We start from the raw sequence: 25256 nt of genomic DNA on the forward strand, positions 1-25256 counted from the left end.
TTTATATCGTAGTTTTATTTTAGATCTCTCGTTGCAAGACGTCGGTGAAAAATGCCTGTCATCATAGGATGCACGAAAGAGAACAATTGCAAAAAGCTTGCATTTTTAAAAGCCAAGATGCTTGAACAAGCTCGGGCCGCAGGTTTGCTTTATTTCACGTTAAATCCGTTAATCAAAGAGCAATAGGGAAATTGAATTAATTCGGGGGAAGGTTACTCCAAAGAAATAGAGGATCTCGTTAAATAATAAATACGTCTAAACAGATATATTAAATAAAAATAATTATAAGCCAAGTTCTGTTCGAGATATCTTCACAAATTTTCATATTTCACCAGCCTCCGAGTATTTATCATTGAGAAAACGTGATTTTAACGATCCGCCCGATTGAATTAATCCTGAATCATAGCAATATTCTACAAATTTTCTACAAATGCGCAGTGTCCAAGCACTTTGCTCGTTCATCGTACGTTTTCGAACACGTGAGAAGCACACGAAATACCAATTATTCGCGCATAAATTTAATCTGCTGTTTACCCTATCGATTCAAACGTTAAGTCCGCTTCTTGAAACTTCAGCGTTAAATATACCCGTAAATAACGCGCAAATTGCATCTGCGCACGTGTGTACTCATTTCCGGTTTTAGATTCGCTGAAGATACTTTAATTGAAACCGCTGCAAACCCTTTTACATTCAGCGGTTAATTAAGAAAAAACGCTGTATAATCCGAGGCAGATATTTCGTTGAAACACGTAATTTGCTAAAACAAAGACACGCGTAACGTCAAAGACGGTCAATTATTTAGAATACGGCACGCCTCGCCGATCTTGACGGCCTTGAAATGTGTTACTACGTTCAATAGTCTGAGCCAGACAGCTTTAGCTCCTCAGGTGTTTCCAACAAACTTCAGTTAAATCTAAGTTAGGATTACGTCGCCATTCTAGGGTAAAATAATATTACACATAAATTCTCTGTACCTCCGTATTATCCTTAATATTGAAACCGAACAACCGTTACATGCGTGTAAAAGGACAGTTGTTCGCCGGGGCAGATCCTCGGCTCGGAATTTGCAAAAATTATAAAAATTTCGGGCATACGTGGAGGACATATATTATTATTATTACTTAGTCCGTGCCTTTCGGCTTTGGACGAGCTTTCAGTTTCACATCATATCCACCTACCTCTTATTCACTCTATTATATCGCACTCTCTTAATTATTCTGTCTCTAAAACTATGACAACATTTGGAATTTTATCAGTTTCGTTTCTTTATTGTCGTTCCTCAGCGTCTTGTATTGCCCTTCTCTTCTCCATTATTGCTTTCAATTCTGTTAACCCTTCTCCAGTTTCATTTAATATTTTTTCGCCGCCTTTTGGTTTACGCGGAGGACATGCAATTTATACATTCTTTTTTCTTGCCCAAATTCGCTCTGATGAAATGAAACCGCCTGTTTCTCTATTCCGTCCCTCGCTACAACATCCATCAATTTTTTCAGCAAACGATAGTCCTGATCGAAGGCAGTAGCTGTGGCCTGTAAACTTCTTTCCTAGTTCTCACAGTCCCCCAGTTGTAACGAGAAACTAAAGGGTAGCCGGGTGTTCGGGGGTCGATCTCATCCCTCGGAGAGAATTTTGGGCAGCGAAGAAAAATTGCCCGATGCGTAACTCGTACGCGTATTCTCGGCATATCCGCGAAGTCTCGTAATTTTGTGAATTTGCGTTTTCGGGATCTACCCTCGTCAAAATCATGTCCGCGACGAGATATTCCGAGACCATCGAAATTGGCGAGGTCGGTCCCATTCCGAACGACTATCCAACGATGTAATACCGCGAATTCGAACCTAGAGAAGAGCAAGAGCAACGAGGTGGGTGCTAGCTCGGAGAAACCCATGGAAACGCCCGTACGTTCGACCGACACCGAGTTGAACCGCGAGCCAAGAATCGTGGAACAGCTGGAGGACGAAGAAGTCGAGCAAGGACCGATAGAAGGAGCCGAGGTTCCAGCTGAACTTCGCGAAACAGCTGGCCAAGCTGAAGCAACAAATAACGAAGACCCAACTGACGCCTAGGGCATTTGAAAATTCATCAGCACCAGCCAAGAATATTATCGAATAAAGGAGCGAAGAACTTGACCACGGAGCAGAAATCTTGGCAACGGACGCTCCTGATTTACTGACAGTTAGGTAATAATTGCTCGTTTCCCTCGACTCGAGATCTTTCGTCCCGGTTGCGTTGTTGATGGTCCCAGCAGGTTCCAGGGGGACTCGTTGTACGTACGACGTGATATTTCGCTCGCGCTCTGTCTTCCGAGTCCGACAAAACGACAAATCCTATCCGCTGCGTACAATCGAGTTCTCCAAACGATAATTCGCGGTCGTAGAGTCTGGATTTTCGACAAATTACAGAGAGAAAAGCATTTACGTGTATCAGCCCTCTATCTTCCAATGATCCGCGTCTGTCTTCGAGTCGAAGATCTACACTTGCAGCGAAACGACGTCGTTTCCAAGTACGTTTCGCGCTTATCATAAATTTGCATCGTTCGAGCAGAAAGCCAGCCGCCGGGAAACGCGCGACAGCCTCCGAGGAAGACTCGTTTAGCCGCGTAATCACCGGAGGCGGATTAATTCGCCGACATCGAGGAGCTGTGCAAGCTCGCGAGGCTCGGCCGTGCAACGAGAGGAAAACGAGAGGCAAGAAATCAAGGGAACCTTTTGTGCTTAACGACAGCCAGAGCCCGGCGGAGTCCTTGGGTAAATTTGCCGACTCGTCCGCTAACTAAGGACGTCCCAACTGACGATTTCAGCTCGGCTATCCGACTAGAAAAGAGGTCGCGCGGTGGTTGTTCGGCGCCGTGGACGAGATCAAGTTCCGTTGGTTCTTTGCCCGGTCATGTTGTATCGTCGTGGCTCGCTCAGAATCGAAATCGAATTAACGCGACCGAGGAATTGAAACGAGACGATCCGAAGCAGCTTAGAGTCGTTGGATGTTTCTCGGAGATCGGAAAATTGGTTCGTCCGAGGATATGGAGAGTGAACCTAACGGGCGACAGGAAATAGAAGGTACCGTAATGGAGTTAAGAGCAAAGAAAGAAATACGACGGTTTTCTTTTTTCTTTTCTAATCGGCTGTCTCAGAAATTTGTTTTTATCGGTCAACGATGGATTCAGAATATTTTAGCGAGAACTGAAGAAATAGGAGGAAAAATTATAATACTCTTCGTGAGTTAATTTGAACAGCACGCGCGTTCCTTTAAAGCACTCGACCTACCTTTAACAATTGCAATTTACCACTTACAATTTGCAATTTACAATTGCCGGTGGTATTTCAGGATATAATTTTCTGTTTTCAATGGAACAAATACGTTCGTTAACGATACGAATCTTGCTACTCTAATATCTGGCGAGAAGTAGGCAGAACGCAGTTGTTGCGTGTCTTGGGTGCAAGGATTTGAAATATTCGCGCGATCTTTCGTAGAAATTAAAGAGGCCGACGAGGTTGCAGAAGAGGCCGAGGGAGAGGAAGGTACCGAAGAGAAGACAACGAATGCAGGAACTTTGGACGAAACCGCAGAGAGGAAGCCGTTGAAGCAGGATGAATCGGTGCAGTTATCGATAAACGAAGAATGCCCGTCTCAAGAGTGGGACGAACACGCGAAAGAAAGTGAGACAATTTTAATTCCCCCGAGAGGTCGAAGCACGCGTCTCGACGTATCCAAAAGAAAACTCGCGGTTGCCTGTTAAAGAAAAGCGGAAATTTATTTCCAAATCCTTCCATGTTCCTGCATTTTGCGCGCGTCTTACGGCTCATTAAAATCACCAACGGCAACTCGTCGACGACGGTATTTGATCGTCGGTAGCTTTAACTGTCAACAGCTTCGTCGCTGTAGTTTTAACGATGGCCGGCCGCCAGGACCGCGTACCAAATCATGAATCCGATATTGATCTGCGTCGAAATTACGTTCGAACTTCACGCGAATTAATCGCAACCGAAGCAAAACTTGTTTCATCGCTACCATTCAATTTTTCTGCTCCGTATTGCGTTTGGGTTAGATTTTTCATCACTGTTCCATCAATTATCTGTAACAGTTGATCCTACAGAAGTAAAAACCCTCTGTTATTTCCCTGTGTTGATACTGCCAGTCAGTGGCAGCTGGCGTCAGTCAAAATTATCGTCGGACGATGATGTTGTCAGTCAGCTCCGCTGTCGATCAAATCCGTTGTCGTTAAAAATGGTGTCAGCGATCTCAGTGACGATTTTCAGAAACAACGCTAGAACTTGGGACAAGGTGGCAGCGAGTGCGAGCTTAACTTGCGAAATTCCAAGCGGCGCGGCACAATTTCGTCACTTTCCATTCATCGTCCGCAAATTTTACGGTAGCTCCTGCACGAAATTGTGTCTGCGACCGTCAGGAATTTCGCAAGTTATGTCCACGCCGGCTGCCAACTTAGGCGATACCATTCTACGAAGCTGGATCCTACAAAAACTGCTGTCCCGTTATGACAAGCTTATCGATTATGCGAGGAAAAAGTTTGTCGAAAGTTCTGTCGCTTCTTTGTGAACGAAGGGAAACGCTTGGTGCGTGTTACAGGCCGCCTCTGTCGTCTTCCCACTTTTAAATTCTGACGATAACGCACGCCCAATTTTTACTCTGCCAGGCACCGTACTAATCGCTCCTTTGCCTGATTAATCGTTCATTGCGCGCTTTGTCTATTCGAATTGAACGACGACCATACCTTCCCATGACAACGCTCTCAGTGTTGGCAGAAACCTAACGCTAAGGCGGAGAAAAGACGACAAAATTCTAGTTTAAAGTTTGTTGAAAGTATATTGAACGCATGGAACAACGCGAAGGTTTCTGGAAATTTTCTGCTTTTCATCGATAGGCTATAGGAACCTACTTTCTGCGCACTAACTATGATCGAACGAATGATTTCAAGTGGGCTGGGACGCGCGCGCGAGGCTTTCTCGTCGGGAAATTCGTTCTGTATGGTCCGCTACGTCGATTCTAATCGGCTTTATGAAATTTCGCAAGCAGCGAAGGATCCTCAGCTGGTGCTGCGCTTTCGGTGAAAAGCTGGGACGAAAGATCGAATGAAATTCGAAATGCCCCGGCCGTAATCGGCTTTGTCAAATTTCATAAACAACTGGAAACTGAACTCCGCGAAAGACGAACCGAGACGTTGCGAACTGCATGGGAGTTTGAGCGAAGCATCAAATTATCGTGACTTTAACGCGTCAAAGTATCTTCTCTGTTCATCTTTCTTCCTAACGATGCCGCGAGATTCTGGTTTGCAAAAGAGCATTCGCCAGTGTCACTGGAATTTTTATCTCAAATTATACTCTTCGTTGTCCACGTGCAATTGATCCCAGCTACTGAAAACGCTAACTTGTCAAATTTCATTCCAAATTTTCCTATTTTTTCCACGCGATGAGTTTGATGTTTGTAAAAACAAAAATTTCTAAGCACTTTCCGCGCGAATATTTCCCCTTCGCTTAAACGAAACTCAAGCGAGCAACGCTCTGGTCAAAACTCGGGGCTCACGATCGATTTCGATTCTGTTCCCGTAGGATTCGACACGGCCGTCTTCACTTTGGGCACGTGCGCTGCGGTTTTCGCTGTCTACATTTACATCGTGTACAGTTTGAGCAGTCCACCGACCGTGTTGCATCGAGTCTAACAGCGGTTCCCTAATCAAACGATCGAAAGACCGTGCAAGTCGAACGCCAGAGTCCACTGTTTGCGACAGCTGTGTACAAAAGCAGTGTATCCGAAACGTAAAATATACCGAGCAAAAGATGAATTTCAGCGCAATGTTTTCTTTAACACAGAGACTCGCTGACGGAGAGACTTTAACAAGCTCTTCGAGGAACTTAATTGTATATTTTACGTATTTATATATTTCATTACAAATTATATACGATACTTTGGAATTTCATTAGCACTTGAACTCCACTTGACTATCGTTGTTACGTTAATAACGGCTGAAACGAACCTGAGAACGTATGTAGAAATTTCCAGATACTACTCGATATTGCAAAGATCGTCAGGATATTGGCAAGACCAATTATTGACTATATTAATAAATCTCGATATCTAGTCGGGCCATTTTTACCACTAGCTGCGTCTTTGAAACCGCTCCTCATCTTGCATACTAATTTTAACAATGACGTTGAATATACGTTCACGATGAACGTCTTGCAACTTGCTCGTAGACTTTTGGGTCGATCTGGAATTTCGCTATTGCAATTAGGATATTGTCGTGTCTTCGTTACACAGCTAACCAAGTTCCACAAAGTTTCGTTCGATGCACGTAATATATTCATGAAAAAACGTTAAGGTACTCGAGGACTGTTGTCGCGATTGTATCGATAAAGTTTGAAAAGGATCCGAGGGTGTATGCATGTAGAGACGAGGAGATATTTATTGGAAACTATTTCGCCAAGACCGCCAATTTGAAAGATCAATTATTCGCGATATCACTATGCCAGAATATTCAGCGTGATCGTGTATAACGGTAATTTTACGATGCAGACTACTCTGTTAACGCCCTATGCTAATTTTTCACCGAATTTATGTTTTCAAGGCATATCCTGCAGCTTCTATACGCATCTTCGGCTTAGTTTCGAAATTTACCAGCAGAATCGGGACAATCCTGTCTCGTTACGGTATTAACGAAGTTTCAAAAAGTTTGGTACAATGTGCGTAGTATGTTCATAAAAAAAAAATTCTATATTAAAGTGTTTGAGTGCTTTTGCGAGTCACTGTACTTTCATAAATAATCGGGCTGGATGAAACGACGGTGTAGAAAAGTTTCCTCGTTTCCCGCTGAACGGTGAAAAGTTCTATCAAGTCAGTTACCCAACCAGTCGACTTGTTCTGTTGTAGATTAATTAATTTCTACCGCGTCGCGTGATTCAATTAACAGAGCTAATTGGATTTCATCGTTGGATCGACGCTCGCGTCAAACGGAATATCGATAGAATTTAAAAAGTGCTAATAACGTCGGAGAAAAGTATCACCGCACGCTGTCTCGTAGACGTATTTGGACACCCGTCACGGCTAACTTTCTTCTTTTTTTCCCAAATCTGTCGCTAATTATAAGAGAAGAAGGAAGGGGCCACGTTGCGCGAGTTTTCGATTGTTAACAGAAAGAAAATTGCGGATAATTTGCCGGTGATGAGTTTTTACCGTCGCATTGCTTTTTAACGAGTATTACTTTGCAATACCTTTGAAAGCTCCATCTGAAAATGCATTCGGTGTTCCAATTGCAGTCAATTAAAATGTTGATGAAGCATCCCTTATCGAGTGAAACGACACGACGTACCTATTAGTTGAAATAGACGGAATGTGACACGACGTAGCAAAAAGTTAGATATCGTAAAAATTATGGAACAATCAACGAAATGTTGATTTTGATAGCCCGTAAAAATGAATTGCCGTTCCTTCGGAAAGTAATACGTCAACGGTACGAGAATATGTCGTCGAATTGAATGCTTCGGTTTTATTATATTACAACGTTTCGGAGCTTCGATTCGAAACGCGTATTTTCTTCGACTGGAAACCTAGTTCGATCGATTTTCCGACGATTAGTCGATTGAATGGTACTTGGAAATTTAAACGGTGATTTCTGCCCGCGTGTATTTCTCTGGAACGTAATATCAAATTTCGAGAATTTCCACCGCAAACTCGACGCGTTCAAGTTTGACGTACATCCCGCTACCATTGACTCGGATTAATTAAATTTCTGGATTCCTTTGACGGAGAATGATGACCTTTCGCCTTCTCACGCTCGGTAATGTACACTCAAACCTGTCTGGGGTTGTCCGCAAAATTGCCATAAGTTACTGCGCCCCTTAAATACCCAGCGATCTCGGAAATTAGACGGAGCACGTGAAGTATAATACGTATATACCTTCGTTCTATAACGTCTCTCTGTAAGAGATACGCAAATCTCGAAGGTTTCGTGATTTCGAAACACGCGAGAATGAGGAACCCACGTTGTCCGAGCTTATAAGAAGGCGGCATAATTATTCGGATAATGGAATATTGCGCATAACGGAAGAGTCGCTAGACAGAGCGGAATTTTTATGCATTTATGAGAAATTCAAAGGCGCGGAAATGCGTAGAATGCAGGGAATATGCAAAAGTATATGAAATATTCAAAGTATAGTACTCGTTATAATATTCAGTACGTAAAGCAATTCTCTGTCTGGTTTTCATATTCTCTGTGAATATGCATTTGCATAAATATCCGCGATCGAACAATCACTTTTCTCCTATGAAATTGATTAGCGTGGATGTTTCGAGGTTTTCGCGCGTTATAAGAATTCTACGCGCTCTTGCGCTTCCACGAACGTAGTTAAAAATGCACGTTCGCGAACGTTGTCTGAGAAGAAAAAGAAGAAAAAGTAGAAGCGGAAGAGGGTGAGACGAAGTTCTACCGAACATGTTAAAAATTCCCTGCTGTCCGTCATTTCCTGTCCCACTGACTCTCCAGTGAAATATAGCACGAGCTAAAAGCAACAATACGACGCATAATTACGGAAGAAAAATGCAGAAGCCGCACTCTCCATTCGTATTTCTATGCGGAGAAATGGCAGAATAAAAAGAAGCATCCTGCTGGCCTCGTTATTTCGTTGTTCTTCTCGTCTATCCGCTTTTATTTGTCAAAGAGTGGATCGATGACGTCAGAGAACACTCGAAGGCTAATAGCTCCTTGAGCGTGCCCCTCGAACGAAAACGACGATTTCTACGATGGCGTCCAGAATCTACCGAAACTATCGGGACGTTTGATTTTCCGCAAACGAATGTCGAAATATTTATTCGTATCTGTATACCATTTTTACGTCGATACGCAGATGACGACGATGAACGGCAGCATTTAACGTACGTAAAGTTAGGCTTACGTTAGCCCAGACGATGGATCGAAGTAAAATCCAGCAAAAGATTGGAATAACGATGACATCGACCGGTTTCCAGTCAATTCGCTGGAACCTTGCGATTTGTTTCCACATTAACGAATTGATTTTTATAAGATACCAGTCTTGTTAATTGTGCTGTAAAATCGTAACCTGTAAGAGGCCTACCCTGACCCAATTTACAAGAAGAACATAAGAAGACCAGCCGCATTCTCTCAACCAGTTGTTCGTATCTTAACTGGTTTGGCGACCAGACGATAGACGCGTGCTCTATTGTTGATCTTGAAGAGGAATAACGAACCTGCTACAATTCTCCTGGTCTCTAGAGATCACAGATTCGACAAGAACATAATTGCATGTAACCACAGCCATGATCGGTAAGAAACGCCTATGTTCTGACGCTAACGCGAACCTAAGAAGACTACGCTGCAGATTCATTCTTCAATGAGCAGATTTTGGCGAGCAGATGATAGTGGCGTGATGTAAATGCGACGTAATTAGGGTGCAGTATAAAATAGAATTTACCTGTTCCTCCTGTACGGTCGAGTAATTAACGAGAGGAGCTTTCTTGGAAGAAACGTCATGGGAAAGGCGAAGCGGCACGGCGCTATGTGAAATTGCCACTTAGACCTTGTCGCGGATTGGGTTAAATTTCAATTTCTGCCACACGGGCTATACCTACCACGCTGAATTATTGGATTACTCGGAATGTTCGACGAATCTGGTCGCGTGACGGAATGTTTCGCGGCGTCTCATTACTCGCGCAATCGAGTTTCAGCCGGCTGGCTCGCTCGCATCGCGATGAATTTTCACGCTGCTCGCAACTTCCATCGCGATACTTGCATCGCGAACGTGAAGATCGACCACCCCGAAAATGCTTTAAATTGCACTGAATCGTGCGACGCTGTAGAATATGTAAAGTAATTTTACGCGTGCTCTGGCGCGCGAATATCTCCGCTGACGAGTTTCAACAAAAATGTGTTTCGTCGAAGATCGTGCGCAGTCACGAGTGCATGGCCATTCTTTTGCAAAAATGACGTAAATCGAACAGCGCGTTGAACAAGAGCTGACTTTTTAGAGTTCGTTGGCTTTACACGTCGGGAATAATGCGAACATTTTTTATTTTGTTTTTTATTTGGGCTGATTATTTACGGTTGCGTCGAATTACTGTCGATTACTGCATGACCAGTGACTTATTTTTGTTAGTCGATATCGTAGATCGAGTTCCGTCATCTTTGGAAAAAATTAGCTTCCGTTGAAATTGTTTAAACGACCTTTTATAAAAGAGTTAGCAATATTTAAGTACGATGTAGCAGCAGAAGAATTGTCGCAAGGCAGGATGAAATGGTGCACCGTAATTTTTGCAAAATAATACTCGACAACGCATACAACGTTTCTCACGGCAAGCGTTCAAATACTTTCTTCAAAACGTTTATCCTCGTCTTATAATATTTTTGTTCTGCGCTAGAACCACTTTAAAAGTGTCCAGTTAGCTCTAATTGAATTATGGCGTGACACTTCCTTCTCTTTCGCTCTGTTTATCAACGAAATTTCCAAAATGGAGATATTTATCAGAATTTCGCGTCGTATTTTACAGTCAAATTATAAAAGGTATCAGGAGACCTACAAAGCGTAGTGGAAAGTGTTTTTGAAATTTATTGGAAGACAGGAATAAGTATGGCGAATAAATTATGGCTGATGGACGAAGCGCGGTAGAAGTCAAAGGACGAAATGTATGAATTTTTGAAGGGATAGTTGCCAAGCTATTTAGAAATTAATTTTGAACATCGTTAATAGAACCCTTATACCTTTCAGCTACGCCACAGATAATTTACTATGAATCCTGTTATTAAACGAAGGAGAAATCATATTGGCACATGAAATGCGATAGTCTTCTGCATGATCGTAATTTGCCATATCTCTACGGCCTAATTTCGTTAAAAATTTAACAGGATCCGGAACAAAATAAATCCGATCCTCATTCACCGCAATAAATTTCGAACAAAAATAAGGTACTGAGTACCTAGTCATCAACTTGCTTTCCAAATTAAACTGGTCTAGACGACGAATCATAATTCGCAGTAACTCCAGGTTTAAAGATCAGCAGCCAAAAGTAGATTAATACTATTGATATCATGACGAGATAACAATACATCCATCAAAACTAAAGTATTACCAAAAAAGGTACTAGCATCCCCTGACTTACGCTGATAATTCGTTTCAAATTTCTCATTCATTTCTCACCGACTTCACGTGCGAATTCTTCCATATCTCGAATAGATCCTCAGGGAAACCCAACAAAAATAACAACTCAGACTCTAAATACCGCAACACCTCGCCTTGTGCTTTATCATACTTAGACATGTCGTTTTCGACCTGTCGCATCATCGTCACTTGAAAAGAATTCGTACCTTTATTAATTTCACGTTGAAATTCAACATTTGACATATTAGTCAAAACCAGAATTTTGTTGTCAATAGCAGACAATAATCGCTCGGAGATCAAATTAAGAGCAGGACGAAAAATAACATTGAAACTTTTTGCATAGTAAGCTATAGTCTGGACACTAGCATACTTTAAAGCGGCACTTATTTCCAAAGGTGGTTTTATCTTCGATTTTATCATATAATTATATCGATTAAAAGGCCGCAGGTGCAACGGCACATCACTCACGGCATTCTTTCGCACGGCGGGAGGCTGTTTAGCCAACCACGCATCACCTATCTGAGCATTCGATTCGATCGGGTTATCCCTGAAGCTATCAAACATGGAACGGTTTTCTATAGGAATCGCGGAATTCACAAAATTCTGGGGCATTCAAATTCCATTTAATCGCCCCCAACAACGATTCTGATTGTGAAGGTAAACGATCCGGCGGTATCATCGTTCGTAAAACCGGGCGTAAACGATCAAATTTCGATTGCTTTATTACACCTTTTACCGGATCAACAGTAATACTACCCGTAAACAGCTGTATGTCCGACATTTCCGCCATCGATTGAGTATTCTCAAATTCATTACAGGCAACCCTGGCAAACTTATCGCCATACCGTAATTGCAAGTGTATATCTTCAGAATGACAAGGTTCCTCCCACGGTCGATCCTTTAACTCATTAGACAACTAAACGCCCGCCGATTTAGGTCTTAATAACGAATGCGATGCATGCGGTACACTCAACAATGGCTCTTCATAAAAGAACGCATGAGAGTCAGGCCGCATCGATATATCTTCCGGAAAATAGTCCCCCCCAACTGATTTGTCCTCCATCTCTCTTATCAGATTGATCAGAGTCAAAGTTTGGTCGTCCATCGACGAAACCGACCCAACGAGAGACAAAGTCGCATCAGATACATCAGTATAATACACAAACGAATGTGTATGACGTGAGATGGCGACTATTGAAAATTCTATTTTATCAACAACGGTTTAGAGTTCATCCTAATCAACACAGTATGCTGGAAAGTCAGACCCTGCGCCTCATTTATAGTCAACGCCTTAGATGTAGTGGCTATTCCATAACCTCGTCTAATCAGATATTCTTTACCCGCTTGCAAATGAACTAAATATAAGGTATTGTCCATACTTTTTGAAATAACAGTAACATTATCCGAATAAGGCTTATGAGACACCGATTTTATTGTCTCGTTTTTACTATACAATCCATCATAACATCTATGAAAAGTATAGGCAACATCAAGAGGACACCTGTACGAACATTTTAAAGTCCTAGCTACCTTGGAAAACGAAGAGAGCTTGGAATAACTTATCGGGCAGATCTGATCCCGATCAATGTACGGGATCTGATCAACATCTCCGATCATGTACACCTGCGAAACAGATGTCAACACCGCCACAAAACCAATAGCCTCGTCTATAAATACTCCATCATACTTCTCCTTCGCGCCATTAACCAAAACAGATGCAACAGTTCGAACATCACGCAACCAAATCTTTTGCGATACTTCGGGGTGTCTCCGAGACAATCGTCCTCGTATTTCCTTAGCTTCCTCCTTCGTCATAGTCAATATAATATCACTCAGTTCAGGGAGAACAGCCATTGAAAACTGACTAATTAAATGAGTAGCCTTTCCACAAACCGGTGCGCCATTCACCCAGATTGTATTGGGTATAACAACGGCAGAAACGTCTATAGTCTTAATCTTATCATATATTTGCTGATTCAACTTAATTTCGGTTTTCCGAGAAACCAACAGATACTTATTATCCGTTTCAAACCGACCTAATTTCTCGTTAAATTTGACATACCCATGCCAAGCTATTTACAATTTATCGATAGACAGGAATGAGCGTGGCGAAGAATAAATTTATGGCTTAGTTGCGAAGCAGAGCAGCAGTGGACGACTCTCCGCAGTTTCTGCTAGCGGGAAACGTGCTGTTTCACGTTGCCGCGCCATACCCATATCTCACGGCAAGACAAATTGCCCACGAAACTGGAGTTGAAATCAATTTTCTAAACGTTCGTCGAAGTACCTGTGCGAGGATATTAAGCGACTAAAACCGCATTGCTAATCTGGCAAACCGTCGGCAGTGTTAAAGTTTATTTAATGCAAAACGAAAGGACGAAAAATGGAAACGTCAGTTACATTTATACATTTTTCCTTGGACGATCATCGTTGATGATTATCGAAGATTTCACGTACGAAACATCTGTCCGCAACGTAACATCTCCGTATCTGCTTATTTCTTTTCACCAAATATTTTATTGCGTCGATAGAAAGTTATATTTTTGTACGATTCAACTACGAATCCGCATCTTTTTACTCCCCACGCTATCGATATTAAAACAAGACGCGTTAGGGAGAAAGAAAGGAAAGTGCATTCTGCGACACACTGCTGCTTCGCTTGGTTTCATGAAGTAGCAGGTTCTGCGAAAAGTTCTGCACGAAATTGTGTCTGGAACTGTCAGGAATTTCGCAAGTTATGCTCACGCTGGCCACGACCTTAGGCGATACCGTTCTATGAAGCTGCATCCTACAAAAACTACCGTCGTACGTTATGGCAAGCTTCTCGATAATGATAAAAACTACGTAGCAAAGTATCAGGCACCGCGGAAAGTTGCGTCGTTTCTTTCTTAACGAAAGAAAACGCGAAGTTTCGGTTATACGATGTTTTTCTTTTTTTTTAATTTATCGATTTATTGATTTAGAGATACGCTGATCGCTAAGGATTATCCACGACTATAGTCGTAGACAATTGCATTTTATTTGACTTAGGCGATGTTAGTCTACTAGCATTGGTGGACACGTCGGAATACCTGTAACATACGCCATTTCTAGCGAATATCGTTACTTTTCGGCGGCTATGTGTCTCTTGGAAGCTATTTCTGTGGTTCTTCGATGTAACAAAGTAGCGCTGTTAACGGACCTACCGTCTCTGTGGCATGGAAAAATTTTCTCTGCTGGGAAAGTGATACCGTCGCACGTTACGTGCTAAACTCCATATATTTCGTATTGCGATAGTTGTTCTGTTCATTGGACTTTTTCTCAATTGGCACGTGACAGTGACCAAGTCGCGATTCCTTTCTTCTCAATGCAAAAGCAGATAAGAAATTCAGCGGTGAGTTTGCTGTTACCGTACCACAGTTGTCTGGCTCTCTCTGATCGTATTCTCTAACAGGAATTCCTTGAGCTACTGTCTCACTCTTCACTACGCTTAGTATGACTGTTCCTCTCTCTTATACGTCACCTACAGTCACTTTTGGTTACTTGAGTACCACCAATCTGACTATGCGTCCAATGCAAAATTGCGTAATTTGCTAACAGTATATTGTGTGTTATAAGAACTTTGTATCTTTTAGAAACAGCATGAGCTGGTTTATCCTTTCTCATATAGAATGTTACAAGCCGCGTCTGTCGTCTTTCCGCCCAGTTGAAATTCCTACGGATAACGCACGGCCAATTTTTACTCTGTCAGACACCGTACTAATCGTTGCTTCGCTTGATTAATCGTTCATTGCGCGCTTCGTGCATTCGAACTGAATGACAAAAGACTCGTGAACGTAGAAACGACAGCCATACGTTCCCATAGCAACACTCTTATTATCCAGAGGACCGTGACGCCAAAGCGAGGAAAAAGCGAGCCGATACTTATCGTCCATCGGAACTATCAAGCGGAGTAAATATTTCAACCACCGCGGAGCACTTTAGAATCGAACGATTTTATTTTATCGTGGGGATTTTTTTTTTATGCGACGTGTCTGCCGGAGCTTCCGCAGCGGCCGCGGTTCTAGAGCTTTCGGAATAGTCCAGGCTGAAAACAGAATAGTCCTGGCTGAAAACAGAGTATTCCTGGCGGGCTAGCTGGCGAGCCTCCGGCCTATCGACGAACGAATGTTCCAGGCTATCTGTCCCCCGGGAATCAGAGATCAAGCAGGATAATATCGTGATACGAGTTGGCCTCGTGGAGATTTTTCGGCGCAAGCTCCGCCACTTGAACGCGATATCGAACCTCGCGACCCGGAAAATCGTCGAAACATCGATTAATCGAACACTGCGAGAATGTCCAACGAACTGCAGCCACTGATTCGTTGCGCCGATGTTTCCGCAACATAATGATTTTTCGATCGTACATAGAACGTTTGATTCGATGTCGCCCGATAGAAGGAAGAACTTGGGATAGTCGAAAATTCGGATAACACGGGAAGGTGTGGTAGGAACGTAGGTAAATCGTAGGATAAAATCGTAGGAAGCATTTCGATAACGTTGGTAATTAATGCACGTGTATTTGGGCTTGATTAATTACGTAATCGATTGAACGTGCGATCGGTTACTTTCGCAATTCAAGCTGCGCTAAAATTTCGGAAAGAAGCGAAGTTTGGATTAATTTCAAAAGCATCTCGGATGATACGAGGCTTCGGTTAAACGAGAATCGGATAACCGTGACTGCACTGTATAGCTTGCTGTCTGTATTACTTGCTACGTAAAACAATTTTCTGCCGAGGTTCTACTTTTTTAATTATATTCTCGAAAATATGAATCTGCATAAATTCTGCACAATCCAGCCGTTGTAATTTAAAGCTCTACTGCAGCATGGCCGCACTTGTTCGTAAAAATACGATGAGGTCTCATATTCGGTTCATTTACCTATAATACGCTGTTCATCGCGTTGAGATACAGTTTTATGTACCTGTTTTGGCACTTCTCTCTGATATTTTCCCTTCTTTTTTCTCTGTTTCGCGTTGTATAAATTGTGACTTTATCACGGACAGAATTTATTATTAGCGCTGGGAATATAACGCAAAAATTCCTGATAAGCTGCGAGAGGTTATTCTCTTTTATTAGCCGAGTGCTGTTTAAAGCGTGTTGCTGTACCCGAGCCGGAGAATACATTTTGCTGTTTTTCTTTTATTTTATTTTTTTTTTTTTTTTTTTCGTCGCGGAATTTTGCGTGTTTTTGTTGATACTTAAAAATTTTACGCGGTACGCAGATCCAATTCGAGTCGATTATTTTTCCCATTATTTGTCACCGTTCGTTTATCTCGACGTTTATTCTCTTGTTTTTTACTTTAACTCGATTAAATTCGACGCTCGACCCAACGTCACCGCGGTTTCGATACTTCGAGGACAATTTGGACACGGAATTGAAGTCACGTTCGATAGCAACAACTTTTTCACGCTGCTCTCAGACCTGAGAAAATTTGTTTGACCTTTGATTTCCGCCTGTTGCTACGAGTCGTGTTATAAACACACACGAAGCAATCATAGTTTCATCTTTTTTAGAAACCATAATGTGTAGATTGTTCTTGACACAAGAATGTCAAACGTAATACAAAGCATATGTAGTTGTTATGAAACTTTTTTGGTTGACCCTCGAACGATCGGCAAAAACGGTCGACTTTTGTGTTTCTCCTCGTTTCCTTGACTGTTATTGAGATTAGCCGTTGAGAGCGAATAACAAACAAAATTATATGAATTTTGCTGTATTCGAAACTGGCCTAACTCTTTCGAACGAAACTCAATTATTATTCATTTTTATTTGCCCCGTTATTATCAAAGAAATCGCATCACACGTAAGAAATAAATGTCTACCACTCTGGAAAATGTAATTAAAACGCTATCTGAGATCATCGAGGTAAAGAGCCCCGAAAACTAAAGCTAAACGAAAAACTGGTTAACACGGTGACAGGATAATCTGTGTCGCGCTGACAACATGCACGGCAATTCGAGAGAAAATTAGCAGAAAGTAGGTTTAAAGACAATCACCGCGTTTCTCAAGTACAACGGCGCGCGATGACGAAACAGCGAGACGCCGTGTATGGGATTACGTTGGAGCGTATTTAGCAGAAACAACGAGATAGATAGTCCGGAGCAGAACGAGCTTCGCGACTACCCGAAGAGGATATCCTTCTCGAAACATAAAACGGTGATGATGACAGTTTAAGAGGCTGCAATAACCGTTCCCTCTTTAGGATGACATCAACTTTATCAAGAGGCACAATCATAAAATCCTCATCCACTAACCGAACGAGGGTCTCCCTTCATTTTCGTATTTTTTCTTCGCTGGGTCGTCTTATAGAATCGAACAAACGATAAACACTGAGAACTATCCTAGTATAATTTGCTTCTAATTCTGAATGGCAATTGATTGCAAAATTCTTCCAAATAAAAAGAAAAAAAAGAACGAAGAAACTGGGTTTTATACAATAGCGTGGCTGTAAAGTCGACGATCACTTTGAATGTCCTCGATACTTGCGATGGAAAGTGATTTTTATGGACCGCGCCAGCTAAAGCCTATTCGTTTTTTATTTATTTATGGGAGATTATCGTTTCTAGCTATGCATTCGTAGTGTTAGCAATTATTCCAAGTATTCTGAAATATTCATTTCGCGTAATTACAGTGGAAGCTCCCTTGTAAAATCGATGGGACGACGGAATTTCCCACGATGATGAAATTACCATTCGAATGACAAATTCGACGAATTGGAATCCTTTCTTTTATTCGAAATTTCATTTGCGCGGATACAGGTCGAGATTAATCGACAGATTCTTCGAATATTTATCGATCCCACATCTATTTGCCTGCCAAGTCAAACGCGTAATTAGACAACTGAAATTATTTCGTCACGTTGGCATAGTATTTTAGGTTCTCTTATGGTTGCATAATTTTCGATATCGTACTTTTGTTCCTTAACGCTGACCTTACCAGGTCCGGTCAAACGACACCTCGTCGTTATTCCTTTCGTTCGTCTCACCTTATCAAAGTTCCTGTTTCTCCAAAATTCGAGAAATCGGCGATAACGGTTATCGGAGATAACAACGAACGTACAATTTCAAATCACATTTTAAAACCGATTTTTCGAACTTGCCTGGTAAGGTTAACGTTAATGTTCGTAACGGTAGATTTTCCAGCAGCTTCTACCTTTGCTAATTCGCACGCTCGTACTCCATATTTCGAGTTTCCCAATTATTTCCTATTTTCATTCGATAATCAACACGCTGTTAGTTTGACCGTTATCCGATCGAATAAAATTCGAATGGAAGAGGATAAAAGGTCAGGATAGAACACACTGTATACGTATGCCAATAAAACCGCTATACGTACTTGAAACAAAAACAGGCAGTTCGTCAAATAAAAATATTATGTTGGGTCGATACAACGTCCTGTTATCACGCGTTGACACGACTGTTATCCGTATGTTTGCAGTTTTTGCGCGTGACTTTGTTATAGGACGCGTCGCCGGTTCGCCGATTCGTTTCAGTTTCGCCTCACTTGTGCCTCAGTTTCGCTCCAGACTCGATCCGAGTAACACTTGCTCCCGACTTTCGAAATATCGCAAGAATTTACCAGTCGCGAATAACTTGAACACGCGTCGCGTTCGTGGATCGTGTGCCCGGAATCGTAGAAGCACTCGCAACGGAGAGATGCGACGAGATCGCGAAGGAAATTCGACCCGCGATACATTTAATTGGCACATTGGTATCAAGTTTACGTTGATAGAGGTGCACGACGTTTGAAACTATACACGGTATGTATGTATGTACATATTTGTAAGGGATAAAGGCTTACGTTACCGGGAAATAATTATGTTCGATTAATAGAACGTTGGGATAATTGGTGTTCGAATATCCGCCGCTTTACCGTATATTGTAACCAAGCAAATCATGCCGTTCCATTGTACATTCCATCTTCCTACGGATTTCGAGTTATTAGCATATCCAACACCGTTAAATACTTGTTGCAGCATCCAGCGATTGAAACGTGGTTGATAAACCTCTGGAACGAAGCGTTTCGTATAAATTAGATCGAGGTGATAGGGTAGGTTTAAAATAAAGCAAGGATAGTGCTCTAGAAAGTAGACGGAGAAACAATATACAATTAGTAGTTTCTGCTTTCGTTGATAGAGTTTAATGTTGCAGTCTCTAATACCAAAGACGATTTTAGAACAGAAATCAAAGAATTATCTAAGCTAGATTCAACAATATAAATATACGTATATACGTACATCGTAATCTACATAGGCAAGTTCAATTTCTAGGCTAATAAGATGAAACGAATAAGCTATAATATAATAATAGAATCATGTACAAAACATACATGTATGATACACGTATATTTGATGCAATAATTCAGTAAAATGTTACTTCTGTACGTATCGTGACTCGTATTTTATAGGAGAACGCTCCACGTCATTTTCTTATCGAAATTTTTCCATTGGATTGTAAAACATTCTATATGAAATCTCGAAAATGTTCGATCTTAAGTTGCCTCTTTGCGCGTCATTTTGGAGATCGCTAATCGTAAAATGTTCTTTCGTTGTCCACTTTGGATCATTTATTCAGTAGGTACAAACATTTCAACGTTTGTTAAAGTATTACGGACGACTACCAGCGATACAGAAAGTTAGATTCTCATTTATCGTTGCATCGTTAACGCATAGCTTTGTGTTCGATATCATACGATCTTGCCAATGAAATAGAACCTCTCTATCTCGGTAGCGGTATCGTCGTTCGAAGCAGGTTAGTAGAATGGGGTAATCGTTTTACTAAATTACTGCGGGATAACTACGAGAATATAATTATAAATCGACGGGAATAGAAAGGATTTCAATAGCGGAGAGCAAAGCCCCAAAACCATCCGTACGATCCTACTGTCTATATAAACAGGATCGACAAATTGAAAGTTATATTTGCTCGCAAACCGGCGATCAAAGGAACCTTTGTGATCGATCAAAACATACTGATTTTAAAGCAAACTCCACCGAGAACAGTCGCATCGAAGGACCAGCGATCTCGCGACCAACGACGGCGGCGCGGCCAATTGTCACGCAGTTGCCCTTGATTTTCCAACGTATTCTAAACGCGCGATCCTCGCAAACATTACACGCGCGATACTATTAATTATAGCGTTAAGGGATTTACCGGGAACTCGATGCGCACGATATCGGAGCAAACTGGACGCGATAAATAAATTTTGCTCGCAAGTTGAGCTCGCGTTGACCGATTGAAAGGTGCTGGCGAACAAGGACGAGCGGCATGAAAACGGCAGGGATGCTCGTTAATCCGTCAACGGTATTAAACTGGTCGCGGAATCGTTGGGATTCGCGGGACAATTTTATCGGCTTTGTAAACGCCGTTATGAAATGCTACGCGAGGAGCGCGGTTCATTATCGATCAGAAGGATTAAGGTTGCTTTATAGCATCCTCGAGCGATAGGTGTCGCGTGAAACGCCATGTCCTTTATTGCTAATTAATTTTAAGCAGTAACGCGTTAGATACCGAGCGTTACGTATACGATATAGCTATTATACTTGACGACCACGTATATCGAGAATATCGTACTGACCATATACGTAGGGGGTTCGGAGAGCAATCTGAAAAATATTGAAACTAATTTTAGGCAAAGAGCTTGGGTAAAAATTACAAGAAAGTGCAGCGAATACGTGATTGCTTCCGTGTAGGATTGATTTTCAGGCTTGTTTCGGATTTTCCTAATGAAATCGTGAAATTCACGCTTCGTTACGCCAAAATGTCCCGTTCCACATTAGGTAAACGTAGGTTCGACGTTAGGTAAAAACGTCCATCCCGTGACCGTGGCTACGTTCGGCGACCGGTTGTGTCACCTCGAGCCCAAGTCCACCGCCGCAAATCTCGGACAAACATAATCGGATTGAATCATAGCAATTATCTCCAAGTTTTATTACTTAAGTATTGCTGTAATGTTGTTGAAAACGCGAAGTATATTTAAAATAATTAAATAAGTAAATATAAATGTAGTATCGGGGCCAAAAGGCCTAAGGTATCGGCCGAACCGTAAACAAAGTTGCAAGAGCCGCGGCATCGTCAGGTACATCAATGTGTCGTTGGGTCCTTTTAAGTGGACAGTTTTCGTGGAAAGGGCCTGCGTGACCCTGGCCACGGGCGTTTCGGGACACGTGTTGCGAAGTACGGGAAAAGGCAAAGAGACGCTAAAGGGAGAGTTAGTTGAGATGCCGGAGAGAACGGATGCAAAATGTGTGCAGAGTGCGAGTTGAGAAGCGATAGCGAGCGAGTGTAGAAGCCGGAGAGTGTAAATCGAGAAGTCGAAAGCTGCCTAAAAAGAGAAGACGAACGGCGACGTTATTTACGAATATCATTTAAATGAAAACATCATTACTTGTCCTTTCCTCTAAGACCCATTTAGATACTACATAAATGACGGCCAGACGCTCGTACCAGCAAATTCGCTAAGACAATATGTATAAGTCGCTTTCAGGTTATCTGAAATTTATTTCGTTTTTTTCTGATTCCAGTTCAAAAATGTTCAATCAGATTTACGTTTGAACTTTGCGGTGGAGTAATTAACGCGTGTGCTGTGTTATATACGATCCACTCTTTCACAATTCTAGCAGTATTCTTAGGATCATTATTTTGTTGGAAGTGGAAATCTTCCAATAATCCTAATTTACGGGTACTTTCTTCGAGGTTATTTTTTTAAATATTTAAATACTTATATGCGAATGACCTTTCTTTCTTTCTCCTACCGCTATGCTCTCTTTTTATCCTTTTCTTAATCTCACTTTTGTTTCGATATTGAATTGATAGATAGATATTGAATAACGTAGATATTGAATATTATCGGGCTAATTAAAATTAATATTGAATAACATCAGGCTCAACTTGTCCGACTCCCCTCACTGTGCAACATTTTTTATCTCGCTATTCTTGATTCTCACTCTGAGTTAGTTTAACGTTAATGTCAATTGTTCTCATTTTCTCCTCCAATTTCTCTCTGTTTATCCTGTCGAAGTCCACAAAGCAGGCATATAATTTCTCTTTTTCTCTTCTCCACTGTTTATTTAAATACTTATATTTATCAAATATTCGCTCAATAAATACGAAATTTCCGGTGTCAACTTCCAGTGTCACACACCCGCACACCACGGCCGATACACCTGCGTGTTTCACCGTTTGATGTAAACGTCAGATTTACAATGCCGTATTTGTTTTCCCCGGAAAGATGACTTTATTAATATAGATTTTTGCGAAAATCGATTCTTTTTGCGAATTACCGCGTTAATCGCGAGGACGCTAATGAAATTTTAGTGTTTCCACTAATACGCACGATATATTGGTAAAAATTGTGTACCAGCGTCGGAATACGTGGTTCGTGCGAATGAAAATGCAAATACGAGGATCCATTATACATAGAAGGATTTTATTTCGTGGCCGGTAGTTGATAAATTCGTCGCATCATCGACTATCGATGATAACATTGCGGTTCGATGTAGAGCCGCCATTTAGATTTCCGGTAATCATAGTTGGTCACTAGTTACGCAGAAAATCGAACCTATCGCCGCAAATTGATCGTCAAACGCGGCCACAAGCGACAGACACGTGCCATGTAAATCAGAATTGCCGATGTGGAAGGTGCAACAAGCAGAAAATATAGCATTCGTATGAAAATATTCTTCGTTTCACCTCCGCGTCGTTCCACCATTATGTTAATTAGTTGCTGTGACGGGGGTGCGATTAATTATTAACACGGCAAACGTATATTAACGTGTAGTGGAGTGGAATTTCGGTTCGCGAGTTTACGGTTCTCTCTTCTTGCTTCTTTCTACGAAGGAAATGTAACTTGACTCGCGTTGACTTAAATCGACTCAAGTTTCGCTCGAATTAAGTTGGCAATTGTTTACGGTACTCGATTATTTATGCCGAAGGTAAAGTAAAAATGTATCGACGATGGAATTTACGAGCAACTAACTAAACCATCGATCGGTTGCGAACAAGAAGGCCAAATAGAGTCGTTTCCAGACCGCGAATTTCCTATACTGCCGATTGGCAATGTAATATCGAGACACGGTGCACAGCGCGCAATTTGCATCGAGGACACGCATGAAAATGTGCATATAACGCGCAAATTTACCAGTAACTTGATATCGGCTGATTCGAACTGTGTGAAAGTTTCTATTTACCTTTGCGTCAAGTACCTTAAAAATCTGTATTTTGTCTGGTCACATCCGGAAACGCCGCGTAGTAGTAGTAGATTTTCGTTCAACTTTCAACATTTTCTTGCACCGATGTGATCGAGCACTCGATGCTCGACCAAATCGTGATTGCGAATGGATTTCAATAAAAAAGATGTTGAAACAGAAATCCTGAACAATTTCATTTTTACAAACAGGCGAAAAAGCGGGTCTTCGGAACTTTCTGTGCGAAATGGTCAAAGCAAAAGTGATAGGAAAAAGCATCTGTAAATATAGAAATCTAACGGACATACCGACCGATCAGTTGGAAAACTCCAGTAAAATCGACTAGATTTCGGGGGACGGCTAATTAATAAACGATACTTCAGCGCGCGATTTAAAAGAATAGCTGGTTTCCGGGCGGAAACGAGCGTGTCCCGTTTGCATCAGTTGGACGCATCGTTAAATCGTGTCCGAATAGGACTATAAATTATTTGTTCCTGCGTATTTTATGAACGCATCGAGGACAAAGCACGGCTATAAATCATCAGATACCATACGCATCGGTCTATTTTTATTCGCGAATTACGACCAGAGCAACGATTAATTGTCCTCGTGCGGGGTATCGTTGCTGTTATCTTACTGTTCGTGTCTCGATGGCGGACGCCGATAGGAAAGACACGAGTTTCTGATGTTCTCGAAGCATCTGGAATGCGTCAGCTACAAGAACGTGTAATACAAAATGGACAGGTATCCATATGAAAGCGATAGGATTAATTAATTAAACGTGCAGGTGTAAAATAAACGGAATATGTATATATTATATAAGCGATGTGAATAGAAGGTTCGAATATGGTGGCAAAGCGAAATAAATGAAAACCGCAAATGTCTCTCCATACAATTTTTCTTCGCGATCATTTTCTCTCGTCGTTTATATTTTGCCAGATATTTGAGCGAGTTTTGCAAGTTGAACAAGACGTCTCGTGTATTAGGATCCGCGCTCGAAGCAGGTAGTGTCCCTAATTTTCCACGGACAACGTTCGTATCCAGGATTATTTAATATCGCGGCAAATATCACAGGCTGGAAGAATCTTTTATTAAACGGTCGGAACAAGAATGGAACGGTCTGTCGAGAGAAAGGCGAGGAGTGGGAAAAAGGGCGCGCGATCGTCGTGTGTATGCAAATCGTCGTCGTTTTCTTCGTCTCGAGTCGAAGGTTGTAGCCCGAGACGGCAAACAATTCTCGTTTATGAAAGAAGGCTCGACGATATTTCTGCGGGCGGACCTTTGGAAAAATGCTCGGCATTTCGGCGAGCTGCGAGAGCCTCCCTCCTCGAAAAAATGCGCTCGTTCGATGCATTTTCTCCGAGTAGTTCCAACGTCGAACGGTCGTTGAAGCGCTCTCGTGTCAGAACGAGAACGAAAATGCCGCTTTTCCTCGCGGATCGAACGCGATCCGCAGCGATGAATTTTTCTATGAAAGCGCGTTGCATAACAAAAGTAAGAGGATCAGGTTTCTGTCACTGCTCTCTGCTTTCTATTTCTCCTCGCCAAAAACATAGCCCAGGCGTGCTACCTTTAATTTCTCAGTGACGCGTATAGAGTTCTTGGTCCATCACGCTGCCTCCTCCCATTTGTCGTCGAATTGCTCACATTTTCTCTTTCCTTGTGTAACGATAATAATATTGGAACCCATCAGGACGTCACGCGTCATTGAGAAATTAAAGATAGCACACCTGGGTTATCTGTTTGGCGAACAGTGTATGAGCAAATTCTTCGTTTCTTTATTTGCCTTGCCGTGCAGCGAGGGGATTAAAAGTTCAAGCAAAGATACGTTTCAACGAAGTCTTGGACTCGTGTAGTGTATCTGTTCAACGTAGGCATCGAGTTGTACGTTCGATTTAGGATATTGCTCTCCGTCGGATGGGATAGCCGA

The 25256-nt window shown here is 41.9% G+C and overlaps 1 protein-coding gene and 1 long non-coding RNA gene across 22 annotated transcripts in view; both read left to right on the forward strand.

The window, feature by feature from the left end:
• The window catches only part of LOC110120026, a 28696-nt gene extending 17753 nt beyond the window's left edge, over positions 1–10943 (forward strand). For 4 of the 7 annotated variants that reach the window (XR_007227240.1, XR_007227242.1, XR_007227243.1 and 1 more), the window contains 4 exons: positions 24–142; positions 1843–3056; positions 3471–3656; positions 5565–10943. This is a non-coding gene — a long non-coding RNA (uncharacterized LOC110120026). The remainder of the gene's footprint in view (positions 1–23; positions 143–1842; positions 3057–3470; positions 3657–5564) is intronic. The other 3 variants (XR_007227245.1, XR_007227246.1, XR_007227241.1) reach the window with 3 other exon arrangements.
• The window catches only part of LOC100647879 (cyclic nucleotide-gated cation channel alpha-3), a 233903-nt gene that overhangs the window by 147918 nt on the left and 60729 nt on the right, over positions 1–25256 (forward strand). The gene's annotated exons all lie outside the window — the stretch shown is intronic.

The sequence above is a fragment of the Bombus terrestris genome, chromosome 17, assembly GCF_910591885.1.
Source record: "Bombus terrestris chromosome 17, iyBomTerr1.2, whole genome shotgun sequence".
Lineage (NCBI taxonomy): Eukaryota > Metazoa > Arthropoda > Insecta > Hymenoptera > Apidae > Bombus > Bombus terrestris.